Here is a 14,773-nt window from a genome sequence, read left to right on the forward strand (position 1 = left end):
TGGGTTAGGTTGGGTCGAGCTCTTCGTCGCATTCGGTTTCTTCAAGTGAAACAAGTACTTGAAAGAAAAAATGTTGATCTCGTACATATGTATGTACCTACCTAAAACACTAAACAATAACATATTTTATGTACGACCTATATAATATATAAATAGTGAGGAAAAACAAATATTTTGTGCCTAGGGCTCCCCTATCTGGATATTAGGCCATAATAATATGGTTTATAATATAGTCATTGATACGTGTAAAAATTTTCAAATTAAGGGCACGCTAGAAATAACCAAATTAAAAACATTATCGGTAAAACCTTTCATAATATCATCTTATTTTTTTAATCAATTTATACTAAGGCAAAAGGATTGTCAACATTTTGATAAAACATACCAATATCACGTCTGTGGTTAAAGACCCAATTTAAAATAATGAATAGAACCGGGGAAACTATAAAAAGGACTAAAATGACTAACATAGCGCAAGTCCCCCTCTATAACTAGCCAGTCGGACAGGTCATCGTCCGGGTCGCCCCCGCCCCGCCTTTATTTCCCCGGGGTGTTGTACCAGACATAATTCTCTCTATAAACATCAATTTTTCTACTAATGGATCTCGATTATATATTAAATGGACGTCTTATAATTTTTCATCGATAGCGTGTATTCCTATGAAGCGATAGAGCTAAGGTGGCGGTTTTATTATGTGTCTTGAGCCCTAGTGTGCACTTCGTATCAGTTGAGCCGTCAACTTATCGCACATGACTACTGGAAATATAATGCTTCATTTCGAATCTCAACCCTATGATTTCTTGATTTAAAGGCACGATTACTGAGTCAAGAAATAACGATGGCTCCCAAAAAAATTTACTTACGACGTATTTGTTAATTCAAAATACTCTTCATTTGGATATTCGGTTTAAACAATCAAATCTGCCCTTCCGAATACTAAAACAAGAGCTACGAACTTCCTCTCGCATCAAACGTGACCGATATTGCCGTTCAAATCTCATAAGTATACAGGAAACATTCTGTTACTCGCCATTTTTGCCAAGTACCCTCTATCTTTGAATTAACCCCCTTTTTCTTCTGTGAAGTGTTTGAAAAGAGGCGAATGCTTAAAATCTTATATCTCAAAGTGGGTGGTGCATTTACGTTGTAGATGTGTATGGACTCAGGTAACCACTTAACACCAGGTGGGCTGTGAGCTCGTCCAACCTTCTAAGCAATAAAAAAATTAAAAATGTAGTCCATGACCCTTAATAGTTTTTTTTTTTGGTCAGGAGGAAATCGCCGGACTTCCGCCCTTCTCTTGGGATACTGGGCGGGGTATGTCAGAGTCGAACTGACTAAAACCTCCTGTTGCTCAACAACCAACGTCCAAACCTCGCATGAGACAGAACTCATGAAAAGACAAAGGGGGAAAGTGAAGCGCTTAGTGCGGAGCACATCTCTCCCATCACCCTCCCCCTCGGGACGTCGGACTGGCGGTCGTGGGCGCCACGACCACCAGCCCTCTCGGTCGGCAGACTGTCCGAAGCCCGCCTAGATGGCGCCGGTTAGAGTGGGTATGACCGTTAATAGGTAGCAGTTAACCTATGTCTCTTGCACTGCCAATGTCCAAGAGCGACAAACTGTTTTTTAAAACAATGAATTACCGGTGAAATGAAATATGCCCTTGGAAATGTTTATGTTATGTACCAAAATCTGTCTCGTTGGATGCATCTCCTAACTCATTTCTATTTCGCATGACTGACAACTAGCGAGTTAAGGAACCGTAGTAAGGGTCTTTTTAATATTTGTTTCGTTTATTAGAAATTCTTACCTGCGGCCTTATTTTGTTGCATATTTCACGAACATTCCCTAACGAGGAACAACCTGGTTCTTCATAAACATAAAATTAATGTAGCGATTCGTCTATAGATGTAGGAGAATCAGTTTTTATTATTGGACCGCTGTATCGCCGTAACATTTGGCTCTCAACTGATGGGAGTGAAAGCTTGAGATGAGGTAATTAAGGAATTGCTTGGTGAGTATCATTGACTGCTACCGAACTGCATCTGCTCGATGATGTTCTGGGAATTTGAGGTCATCTCTCTTTTTTTTTATATTGCCCTTGTAGGCAGTCGAGCACACGGCACACCTGATGGTGAGTGGTTAACGTCGCCCATGGACTTCAGCAATGCCAGCAAAATATTTACTATAAAATGAAATTTTGGCCACATATCCCTTGGTTTTAAAACGAGCTTTCCTCCACGGTCTTTACTGAACACTATTCTTATATGTCACTTTTTAATCCTAAGCTAAGAAGGGCTTTTCGCGACTCTACAAGTGAAGGTGACTCTACATCCGGTAGACTATATGCTTGTCTACAAAAAAAAAGCTAATACCTGAACAAGCAATACATTGCTCTATACGTTACTAGCCGTACCCGCCCGCTTCGCTGGGCATTTAAAATTAACATTATTATCTCTCACCCACACAAACATTCTCATCATTAACGCCCTCGCAACTGTTGTAGGGAGTCCAACACTCATATAAATATTAGCCTATCCATTAAGTACATGTATTTTCTACATGGATAGCAAGTTTCAAGTTAATCGGATGCATGGTTCAGTAGTTAGAACGGGACATCAGTAAAAACCACTGTAGATTTATATATTAGTATAGATAGATTAGCGTAGAAATACTCTGTCCCGTATACTGGTCCATAAAGTACCAATAATGTTTTCATTTTTCTGATGTATATTTTGTGACATGAATCGCATCCGTTATATAATACAATGTAAGCATATTGTCTACGGCACTTTGGTTTCATAGTTGGCGATCCATTAACAACAATGTATCGACATTATTTATATTGTATGCCTTGTTTTATATCACTGTCGCATCCGTTCGTTCGCTTGCCAAAGTGGGGTAATAAAAATTGATGAAAAGCCTTACAGTAGGGCGCATTGTGTATTAACGAAACTTTATTTGAATATGACAACTATGTTTGACAGTGGAAGAGGTAGACCTAAGAAGAAATGGATGGATTGCGTGAAAGACGATATAGGTAAGAGGGGAGTGAGCGAAGAAATGGTATATGATAGAAGAGTATGGAAGGAGAAAACATGTTGCGCCGACCCCAGGTGACTGGGAGAAGGGCAGGATAATGATGATGAACTATGTTTGACAGTTGATAGGAGAATTAAGTCATGATTGACTTGTTTTCCTCCTACCTAATCATTGGTAGTCTAAGAGGCTATTAGATTCTAAGTTCGCCCGGAACGGTAGGTGAGCTCACCGGCTCAATTTGAGTGAATTGCTGTCACTAGCCCTAGCAAGAGTAGGGCTTCGCTGAATCTACGATCGGAATCGCGACCCACTTAGAAAATGCTGCGAAAAACTCAGTAGGTTGTGACTGACTCAGTGGTACAGTACTTAGTATCCCTGACAATGCGCCGTAGGTCGTGGGTTCATTCCCACATCGGACAAACATATTTATTATCTATGTATATATTTATGTATATATTTAAATGTATATGAGTATGTTGTCTCTGGTACCCAGGAATCCTAAAATGAGGCCGGATGACCGTACGTGATTTGTGCCCAGTTATTTATTTATTTGGGCGTGTTCGCTCTAATCAATAAAATAATAAAGTACCACCTCTTACTCATTTCTACGGCAAAGCAATCCTACGTTTCTGTCTGGAAGATAACGTCAGCCTTTATATGATGGATATTTAGGCCTCATGTCACAAGGTGGGTGACTGCATTGAATCAAAATACTTTAAATTACACATTTACTTATTAATACTCAATTGCCGACGTTTCAAATACTCGCCAATAACTATCTTGATTATATTGTACTGAATTTAATCTATGCTAGATAATGCCCGAGCTTTGCACGGATTTTTTATAAATTGTGTTTTTTTGGAATTATATTTAAATACGAATTACATATTGATAAAATATGAATAATATTTTACGATCTTACCGACAGAATAATAAAAAAATATGAACTGGTTATTTAAAGAGAAAATCAAAATTATCGATAAAGTTGATTATTAAAAACACGAATAAAACAACATTTTCTGAAAATAAATCGTAGCTAGATCGATTTATTGCCCCCGAATTCCCCTGTATACTAAATTTTATGAAAATCGTTGGAGCCGTTTCCGAGATTCAAATTATATATTTTTTTATCTATAACTAGTCAGGTCATAAGTATTGTCACACAGTAAAAACTTATCTTTTAGAATGCTGGCCACAAAAAAGTTTATTGAATTCGAATTTCGAATTATTCATGAAAATAAAAATGTATACTTTTGGAATTTTACTCATTTTTTAAATATGGAGTGGACGCTTAAAGAAGACCGTGTTGCAGTTATTGCGTTGCATCGTTGCGGTTACGCGCCAATTCAAATTTTTAACATACTGAAAAATTTGAATATAACCAAAAGATTCGTTTATCGTACCATCAAACGATACAATGAAGACTCTAGTGTAGATGACAGGTCAAGAAGTGGTCGCCCTCGGTCTGTTAGGACTCCAGCAGTGATAAAAGCTGTGAAGGCGCGAATTCAAAGAAATCCCAAGCGTAAGCAGAAACTGTTGGCCCTTCAGATGGGGTTAAGCAGAACCACGGTGAAAAGGGTGTTAAATGAAGACTTAGGGCTACGGGCATATCGAAGAAAAACAGGACATCGTTTGAATGCTCGTCTAATGGACCTGAGACTGAAGAGATGCCGCGCTTTGTTGAAGCGGTACGCGGGAAAAAAATATCGGGAAATTCTTTTTTCGGATGAAACAATTTTTACCGCAGAAGAGAGCTACAACAAACAAAATGATAAGGTGTACGCACACAGTAATGAAGAAGCGAGCAACCATATTCCGCGTGTCCAACGAGGTCATTTTCCATCCTCGCTCATGGTATGGTTGGGAGTTTCTTATTGGGGCTTAACAGAGGTACATCTTTGTGAGAAAGGTGCAAAAACGAATGCAGTTGTGTATCAAAATACAGTCCTGACGAACCTTGTGGAACCTGTTTCTCATACCATGTTCAATAACAGGCACTGGGTATTCCAACAAGATTCGGCGCCAGCTCAAAGAGCGAAGAGCACACAACACTGGCTGGCGGCGCGTGAAATCGACTTCATCCGGCACGCAGACTGGCCCTCCTCCAGTCCAGATTTGAATCCGTTAGATTACAAGATATGGCAACACTTGGAGGAAAAGGCGTGCTCAAAGCCTCATCCCAATTTGGAGTCAATCAAGATATCCTTGATTAAAGCAGCCGCCGATATTGACATGGACCTCGTTCGTGCTGCGATAGACGACTGGCCGCGCAGATTGAAGGCCTGTATTCAAAATCACGGAGGTTATTTTGAATAAACTTTAGTGTCATAAGAATCTATGTTTTGTTAAGTTCATTTTGGTATATGAATGGTTACATAATGAATAAACTTGTTTCAATTATTGTACATTAAACATGTGACAGAATTTATGACCTGACTAGGTATATTAATAAGCGAAGCAAAAACTTTGTATCCCTTTTAACGAAAATTGCGCGGACGGAGGTGTATCATATTTTCCACACATATAGAGAAAATAGAGAAGAAGTGCACAATGCTAAAAATTTTTTTAAATTATGCATAAGAGATATGTACATTAAATCAATAAAGAAAACATTACACACACTACCATGTATTTGACACAACACATATATATATATATATATATATATATATATATATATATATAAATATACCCTTACAAACTGTTGTTAGTGTTTAAAGTCGGTGGTGAAATTGAGAATAGATGAATATTGTTTGTCTTTATTATTATTAATGTATAGTGTAGTTTTGGCGAAATCTGTGATTATATTATATATATAAGTATGTAAAATAGTATTTGACAATAGAACTATTATAATGTTTAAACCTTAAAGGGGAATGCCCACTCTCCATAGTGTGCTAGGCCCAAGGTGGACATCAAATATTACTATAAAAATGGACTGATTCAAATTCTTAAATGTATTAGATATCTAAAAAATATATTGAAATTGACGCCACTATTATAAAAAATATAATAAAAATAAAAAAACTCGTTTTGAGCTTAATTTTCTATATAAATACCTCAAGAACTTTTCTTTTTTTAATGTTTAAGATGTTCCTAATGTATTTTTATCCAATTGTAGTTATTAGGGTATAAAAAACACACATACTTCTTTAAATATCTATATTTTCTTCATCTTCATACAGAATTAGTAAATCATCTAAAAATAGCACAGGAGAGCATATGAGACGGTTTTAAATCTCGGTCAGGTTAAAACCACAATTCACACAATGGTTTTCAGCCGTAGTATGAAACGTTATTGATAAAAGCAAAATAAATCGAAGAAAAATCAAAACACATCCATTTTGAACGCAAGCACAAGCAGCAAGCGAAGTGTCAGTCAGTCAGATTAAAATCAGTGTTGTCAGTATAAAGAAAAATAATTACATGAAATTCATATATCGATCATTTTTTTAAATAATCGATATTTGATTTATTTCTTAATATTTTTTTTACGAGTACACATCATATTTTATTTGTTATGTTTTGTTTTAGTTGTACATATTTAAATAACAATACAAGTTAAGTTTTTTTTTTTATTGCTTAGATGGGTGGACGATCTCACAGCCACCCTGGTGTTAAGTGGTTACTGGAGCCCACAAACATCTACAACTTAAATGCGCCACCCACCTTGAGATATAAGTTCTAAGGTCTCAAGTATAATAACAAGTTAAAGTCCAATGGGTATGTCTTTGATGTTATTTTATGAGCTTAAAATCGATTAAAATCGATTGATTAATGATAATATTTAAAATGATTTATTTATATGTTTTTTTATATACTTAAAATGTTTACTTAATACGTAAAAGGTTTTGATGCTGGCAATATTTTTCCCGCAAAAATAATATTCTTGTTTTTTTCAATAGAGTTACTTTTTTTAAACTACTTATTGTAAACTGTAGTGGCGCATATTTGGAAGAAAGTAAATGCATATTTATTTATGACAAAATTAATGCACTAAGTATTTTTTCTCTAATCTATTGTCCGCTTTGGGCCTGAAATGGGCCGTCCCCTTTAAATTGATTAAAGTCGAATTTCGACTACTGCGGGCCCACTAGTATACAAGAATTGCTCGTTTAAAGATATAAGATTCTAATTTAAAAAGTATAAATTACGAACGAACTATAAAAAACTGGTGTAATATTCACGAAAGAGATTCGTGAATTTTTCAACTTGATAACAGACGATTTGGTGTAGGTACGTCGAAAGAGCACTTTTCATTTTAACAGCGGCCCGGGGGCTGCGAGCGACATGGCGATCGCTAGTGCCGGCATTTCATTATAAAATTGGCTGAATAAAGAAAACTTTAATACAGTAAATATTCCAATATGTTATAAACGTTACTCTTTTATGATTTTTTTTTTATTGCTTTGGTCGTGGAGGAGCTCATATCCCACCTAGTGTTAATTTTTTTTTTTATTGCTTAGGTGGGTGGACGAGCTCACAGCCCACCTGGTGTTAAATGGTTACTGGAGCTCATAGACATCTACAACGTAATGCGCCACCCACCTTGAGATATAAGTTCTAAGGTCTCAGTATAGTTACAACGGCTGCCCCACCCTTCAAACCGAAACGCATTACTGCTTCACGGCAGAAATAGGCGGGGTGGTGGTACCCAACCGCGCGGACTCACAAGAGGTCCTGCCACCAGTAAAAAATCTCTTGTTTATTATCTTCCACCTTGAAGTATCCCTACGAGTCCTTCGCGACGCTAATTACTTACTCGTATCCAATTGATGCATTTGAGATGTGGTACTAGCGAAAGATACTAGGAATTCCTTGGACAGCACGTCGCACCAACGTATCGACCACATAAAACGCACCTATAATTACAATGTAAATGTCGCGTGTTAAGTGAAATGATGATTCAACCAAATAGGCTTTCATGTTATTCTGTATTAGTTTGAATGCTATAGATAAGTACATGTGAAAACATTTAAGGGTCGTTTTCAATTTTGCAGCGAAAAACGATTTCATGATTTTAAACTTTCTCTAATTTTCCATTTTTTCGTATTTAGGCGTGTTCAGAATAAAAAATGCTTAATCACAATCAAGTTAATCACTCATTTATTGATAATATTATATATGTTATATATTCATTTACGAGTATATTTTTCATTTTACGCATTTGATAATGCCAAAGCTTAGAAATCGTACTTCTTTTGTTTTTAATAATGTTCTAATATCCAGTTAGTTTTCCTTTATCACTGATATATTGATTAAACATTGAAGTCGTCGTGGCCCAAAGGATAAGACGTCCGGTGCATTCGTATGTAGCGATGCACCGGTGTTCGAATCCCGCAGGCGGATACCAATTTTTCTAATGAAATACGTACTCCACAAATGTTCACGATTGATTTCCACGGTGAAGGAATAACATCGTGTAATAAAAACAAAACCCGCAAAATTATAATTTGCGTAATCACTGGTGGTAGGACCTTTTGGGAGTCCGCACGGGTATATACCACCACCCCGCCTATTTCCGCCGTGAAGCAGTAATGCGTTTCGGTTCGAAGGGTGGGGTACCCGTTGTAACTATACTGAGACCTTAGAACTTATATCTCGAGGTGGGTGGCGCATTTACGTTGTAGATGTCTATGGGCTCCAGTAACCACTTAACACCAGGTGGGCTGTGAGCCGTCCATCCATCTAAGCAATAAAAAATAAAAAAATAAAAAATTGCCGCATTTCAACACGCATTACTGGAAAAATATCAAACAAGTTAAAACTTAAATTTCGAACCAGTGATACGAATGAGATTTGGGGTTGTTTATAATGTATAACTTCTTTTTTTTTTTTAAAGGATTTTATGACCTGGTAACTGAGACCTTTAGTCGTGTCTTATTTTATTTTATATTCATATTTTTATGAAAAATGATATTATGGAGTGAAATGCAATGAAGATGATTAATTTGAGACATTAATCAACTGGGATGAAATTAAATGAAATGAAATGGGATGAAAAATAATCTCAGTAAAATGGTGGTCATTTATTAAGATTTTTTCAGTGGACTTTTTGGAGGATCCCGAGAAGTTACGTCCAGCGGCTTTATTTCATTTTCCCACATTTGTGCACTTTCACAGATATTATAGTTAATAAACCACCATTATTACACATTTAAACCCGAAGAAACACTAAATAGACAAAATAAAACAAATCACACAACTTCACTCCTCGCGTTTCCGCCAAAAAGTCCTGTATAACTTCTAATTTAACAGTGTTGTCATGACAACAAAACTGTACTTACAATTACGGTAACATTAAGGCTATGAGAATTAAATCAAATAACTCGCTTTCGGTCCCCTAATTTAAAAACGACCTTTAACCCGATTAGTCAACTATCAGCGTAGTATAAGTAAATGATAATTGTTCTCTTCCGCCGTATAACTCTCTCGCGCAACATATGTTATTCAACACACTGTAGCAACGCGATGAAACGCCACATTAATCGTATGAATACGGGTAAAAGAACTATGTAATTTATCTTTTGGAATGTCGCGCGTCGCCAGCGCGGCCTGATTGATAGCTCAGATCTGCACGTACTGTTTTTTTGCGGAGCGAATGTTTTATGCGAGCGCCTAACTAAATAAGTTTTGGAAGTTAAAAAACATGTCTGTTGAGAGAATGACAAATTTATGTGTGAAACGAAGTTATTTCCACTTTTATTTATTTAGTGCTTTGATTGGTTACTGAAACCCATAGGCATCACTATGTGCATGCCCCCACCCGGATCGAGATTTGAGGTACAAGTCTCGATATTATTACGTAAGGCTGCTTCGTCCGATTTAAAAGTTGCTGACACAATTCACTCCATTGTTTTCTAAAAACGAAAATTAAATATTTAATTTTATTTAAAAACAAAGTTGTCTCAATGCGAAGTACATATATGGATGGGTCTTGTGACTATTTAATTTCCGGTGATCATTAACTTCGTCTACGGTACAAACTTATGAAACAAAAGTAGCTTATAACATGAAATTCATCAAAAAGAGTCACACATACGAATAATACGTCATTACGGATCCGCCCGATCCATTATCGGTGCTTTTAGGTACCTCAAGCACCGGTCACCGTCCTCGCTGAACCCGTCGCTTGCGACGAAGGGCTGTTGAACAGCTGAGTTTCTCGCCGGATCTTCTCAGTTTGTCGCGTTTCCGTTCCGGTGGTAGATTCTGCGAAACACTCTTACTAGGGCTAGTGTTAGCAAATTTTCTCAGGTTGAGCCCGAGAGCTCACCTACTCATCCGCGAGAATCTGGAGTAGCCCCTTAGGCTATCAGCGTATAGGTAGTCAAAAAAAAAACGAGTAAATTGTTCATTTAGGCTGGTTGTAAATTTTAAACGTCTATCACGGTACAGAACCTAACTCCATCAAAGCTTTAATAAGATTATAGCCTCGTCACTTGCGCAAATTACCATCGGCCTTATACAGCTGCCTACAGCAAGTGGCGTTCTGTAATTTTCCGTCTAGTGCACTAATTGGAAAGGTGTCCGCGCAGTCAGCCGTGAAAATACGTCCTATTAACCGTTTACCTGTCGAGCTTCGTGTGTTTTACGCGATGTATCGTAACATCGTGTATGTTCGGTGTGGTATTATTAAAGAATCTTAATAATCTTAATAATCCCTCTCGTAATAGTTAGTTTTACGGCAGTTTTAATAGATTAGCGAAATAGTCGGCGAAATAGTCCTATGCTCAGACCTCGCGTCTGGAGTGGTCGTATTCACTTCTATGGGCTCACTTACCTTGTAATAATAAGTTGAACTTCATTATACACGATGATCTTTAGGAAAATCAGGCAAAAGAGTGGTACCTTCCGCTGAGAAATGTCAAACTGACCTGCCACTGTTTGGGCTTTTATTTATATTTAGTTAAGAGCTAATTTTGCAAACATACATAGTAAATAAAATGTGTGCAGAGTGCGTTGTGCTATGTGTCTACAAGTACTAAGGTCACATATAAACGAGGAGCTTAAATTACGTTAGTATTTTTCTTCACATACCTATGAAACAACTTTTGAATACAAAAATCTTTCCACATTATAGATTGTTTTTTTTTCAGAAGTGCTCAGATGACAAAATTTTATTCGATTACGTCCCATATATTTTTCATTAAACATTGCGCCACACGTCTCGTACATAATAATAATAATATTTGTGAGCGTGTGAGTGAGTACACGCTCAACGTGTTTGTTCACGAAGTACCAGGTTCGCAGAATACCTGAGGAGCTTCATCGTACCATATATTTTTCATTAAACATTGCGCCACACGTCTCGTACATAATAATAATAATATTTGTGAGCGTGTGAGTACATGCTTAACGTGTTTGTTCACGAAGTACCAGGTTCGCAGAATACCTGAAGAGCTTCATCTATCACGCGTCAAATCGAACACGGATCGTCTCGTGTGATACGCCGCATAAATTGTCTTTCTCATCGAAATCGAATATCAAACGACTTACATTTATATTGGGCCATAAAACAGACGCAGGGATAAAGTGATTTTTATTACATTTCTTTTCGGCTTCACCGAGTGTAACAGGAGCTAACGGCGTGTACTATATAAAATCAATATGCCTTCGGTAGATTTGATACCTTTATTTTCTATGAGATACGACTTAACGACACGAAGATTACGACAATCTTGTCTTTCAAATTGTTTTCGTGATACTTTCCGATCTGTTCCGTGATACCAGGTGGTCTATACTAGGTATCAAAAGGTATGCTTTTGTATTTGAGGGAGAAACCACAAAACTCACTGCTGTTGTTTGTTATCCATAGACATAGTGACCTGAAATCATCACCCACCGATTTTTGGAAGTCCTAATAGTACTGGATTATGGTTACACCATTCTTCTAGACATAAATATGTAGGATTGTAGTATGGTATAGACTTTGAAACAAACTGAAGGATATCATTTTTGTGTTGTGTGTAATGACAGTAATTGCAAGTGACCAGGGTCGCATACCCGTATCCCGTAACAAATAACTGGAATGATAAAGTGCAGGATCATTTTCCCTGTAGATATCTAGACTGAGCACATATTTCATTTAGCTTGTGGTTTTACAACCGGCCGCTTATTTAAAGTTAACCTTGCTTAGGAATTTGCAGACTGGATTGGTAGCTGCTTTTGGTGCTGTAAGTGAGAGGGTCAGCAGCCCAATCAGATGATCCGACCAAATTCTCTCCAATACGGTATAAAACACAGAGAGACTCTCTGTAGACACCGCGCGTTTTAGTGACGATAACTAGATAATGTAGTAGGCTGCGGTTTGACTGTGCCCCTGGCATTGCTGACGTCTATGGGCGATGGTAACCATTTAACATCGGGCTGAATCGTCGTCTGTCTACAAGGGCAATAAAAATAAATACTAAATAAATAAATATTTACTAAAAATCACGCCACGTTAACTAGTCCCGTGCTAAGTTCGTAAAGAACTTGTGTTACAGGTACCAGATAACGAAAATAAATGTAAGATTTTTATTATACACATACGTATATTTAATATACATCCATAACCCTGGAAAAGACATTTTATATTTATCATACAAATATCTTCCCTTGGCGGGATTCGAACCCGCGATCCCCTTGTGTAGTGACCGTGTCACTGACCACTACACCAGACGGCCGTTAAAATAAATAATTAAGCTTGTATGACAGCTAAACATCTTAACAAAACAAACTATCTGTAGTGGACTGTATGATTAGGATGGGCAAGGAACTTGATAAATAAACTCGCGAGGATTGCACGTATAAAATTTGTATATTTTTACAATTTTATAAATCGCGTACAATAGCACGGAAAAAAGAGAATTGACAAAACTAAGACATTCCAAAATTCAAATACAAACGTAATGTCAAAACCACAACCACAACAATAAAAAAGGTTTTATATCAATTTTGTTGGGTTTCCAACACTATCCACGATATTAAAGAACAAATATTATAAACGCCGCCGATACTATGGCCCCACGAGAACAGAGCAGACGTAACATTATACATATTCAGAGACGCGATCGACGGAGAGCCGCGTCTCGCGCGCTTGTATCATGATATAAACTGTATATTTGACTGAAACGCCCACACAATCTATACGTATAAATAAAATTGGAGTGTGTTTGTAAATTTTTTTTTATTGCCTAGATGTGTGGACGAGCTCACAGCCCACCTGGTGTTAAGTGGTTACTGGAACCCCTAAACATCTACAACGTAAATGCGCCACACACCTTGAGATATAAGTTCTAAGATCTCAGTATAGTTACAACGGATGCCCCACCCTTCAAACCGAAACGCATTACTGCTTCACGGCAGAAATAGGCGGGACGGTGGTACCTACCCGTGCGGACTCACAAGAGGTCCTACCACCAGTAAGAATATTGAATAATATAATAATATTGAAATAACCGCTTTTTACTACATGCATATGAATATACCTAGTCAGGTCATAAATTCTGCCACATGTTTAATGTAAAATAATTGAAACAAGTTTATTCATTATGTAACCATTCATATACCAAAATGAACTTAACAAAACATAGATTCTTATGACACTAAAGTTTATTCAAAATAACCTCCGTGATTTTGAATACAGGCCTTCAATCTGCGCGGCCAGTCGTCTATCGTAGCACGAACGAGGTCCATGTCAATATCGGCGGCTGCTTTAATCAAGGATAGTGACTCCAAATTGGGATGAGGCTTTGAGCACGCCTTTTCCTCCAAGTGTTGCCATATCTTGTAATCTAACGGATTCAAATCTGGACTGGAGGAGGGCCAGTCTTCGTGCCGGATGAAGTCGATTTCACGCGCCGCCAGCCAGTCTTGTGTGCTCTTCGCTCTATGAGCTGGCGCCGAATCTTGTTGGAATACCCAGTGCCTGTTATTGAACATGGTATGAGAAACAGGTTCCACAGGTTCGTCAGGACTATATTTTGATACACAACTGCATTCGTTTTTACACCTTTCTCACAAAAATGTACCTCTGTTAAGCCCCAATAAGAAACTCCCAACCATACCATGAGCGAGGATGGAAAATGACCTCGTTGGACACGCGGAATACGGTTGCTCGCTTTTTCACTACTGTGTGCGTACACCTTATCATTTTGTTTGTTGTAGCTCTCTTCTACGGTAAAAATTTTTTCATCCGAAAAAAGAATTTCCCGATATTTTTTTCCCGCGTACCGCTTCAACAAAGCGCGGCATCTCTTCAGTCTCAGGTCCATTAGACGAGCATTCAAACGATGTTCTGTTTTTCTTCGATATGCCCGAAGCCCTAAGTCTTCATTTAACACCCTTTTCACCGTGGTTCTGCTTAACCCCATCTCAAGGGCCAACAGTTTCTGCTTACGTTTGGGATTTCTTTGAATTCGCGCTTTCACAGCTTTTATCACTGCTGGAGTCCGGAACGGCTGGACCGATTTTGACGAGACTTTCACTGATAGGTAGCGGATGATATAAGGAATAACTTAAGCTACTTTTTTAGACTAGGTTCGCCCGCGGCGTCACCCGCGGTACGACAATAACCGCGGGTAACATCGCGGGACTCCGCTATCAATAATAAAACTAAATGTTCCCGAAGCGAAGCGAGGGCGGATCGCTAATGCTATTATAAATTTTGATGTGTCAGCCTCTTATACACGTATTACGGATGGGAATCTACGTAAATAAGAAGTTCACGCGTGTATTCAT

The 14,773-nt window shown here is 37.8% G+C and overlaps 1 protein-coding gene across 1 annotated transcript in view; it reads left to right on the top strand.

Moving 5' to 3' along the window:
* Window positions 1–14,773, top strand: part of LOC114240436 (uncharacterized protein CG3556) — a 104,005-nt gene that overhangs the window by 79,951 nt on the left and 9,281 nt on the right. The gene's annotated exons all lie outside the window — the stretch shown is intronic.

The sequence above is a fragment of the Bombyx mandarina genome, chromosome 16 (assembly GCF_030267445.1).
Source record: "Bombyx mandarina strain Sakado chromosome 16, ASM3026744v2".
Classification (NCBI taxonomy): domain Eukaryota; kingdom Metazoa; phylum Arthropoda; class Insecta; order Lepidoptera; family Bombycidae; genus Bombyx; species Bombyx mandarina.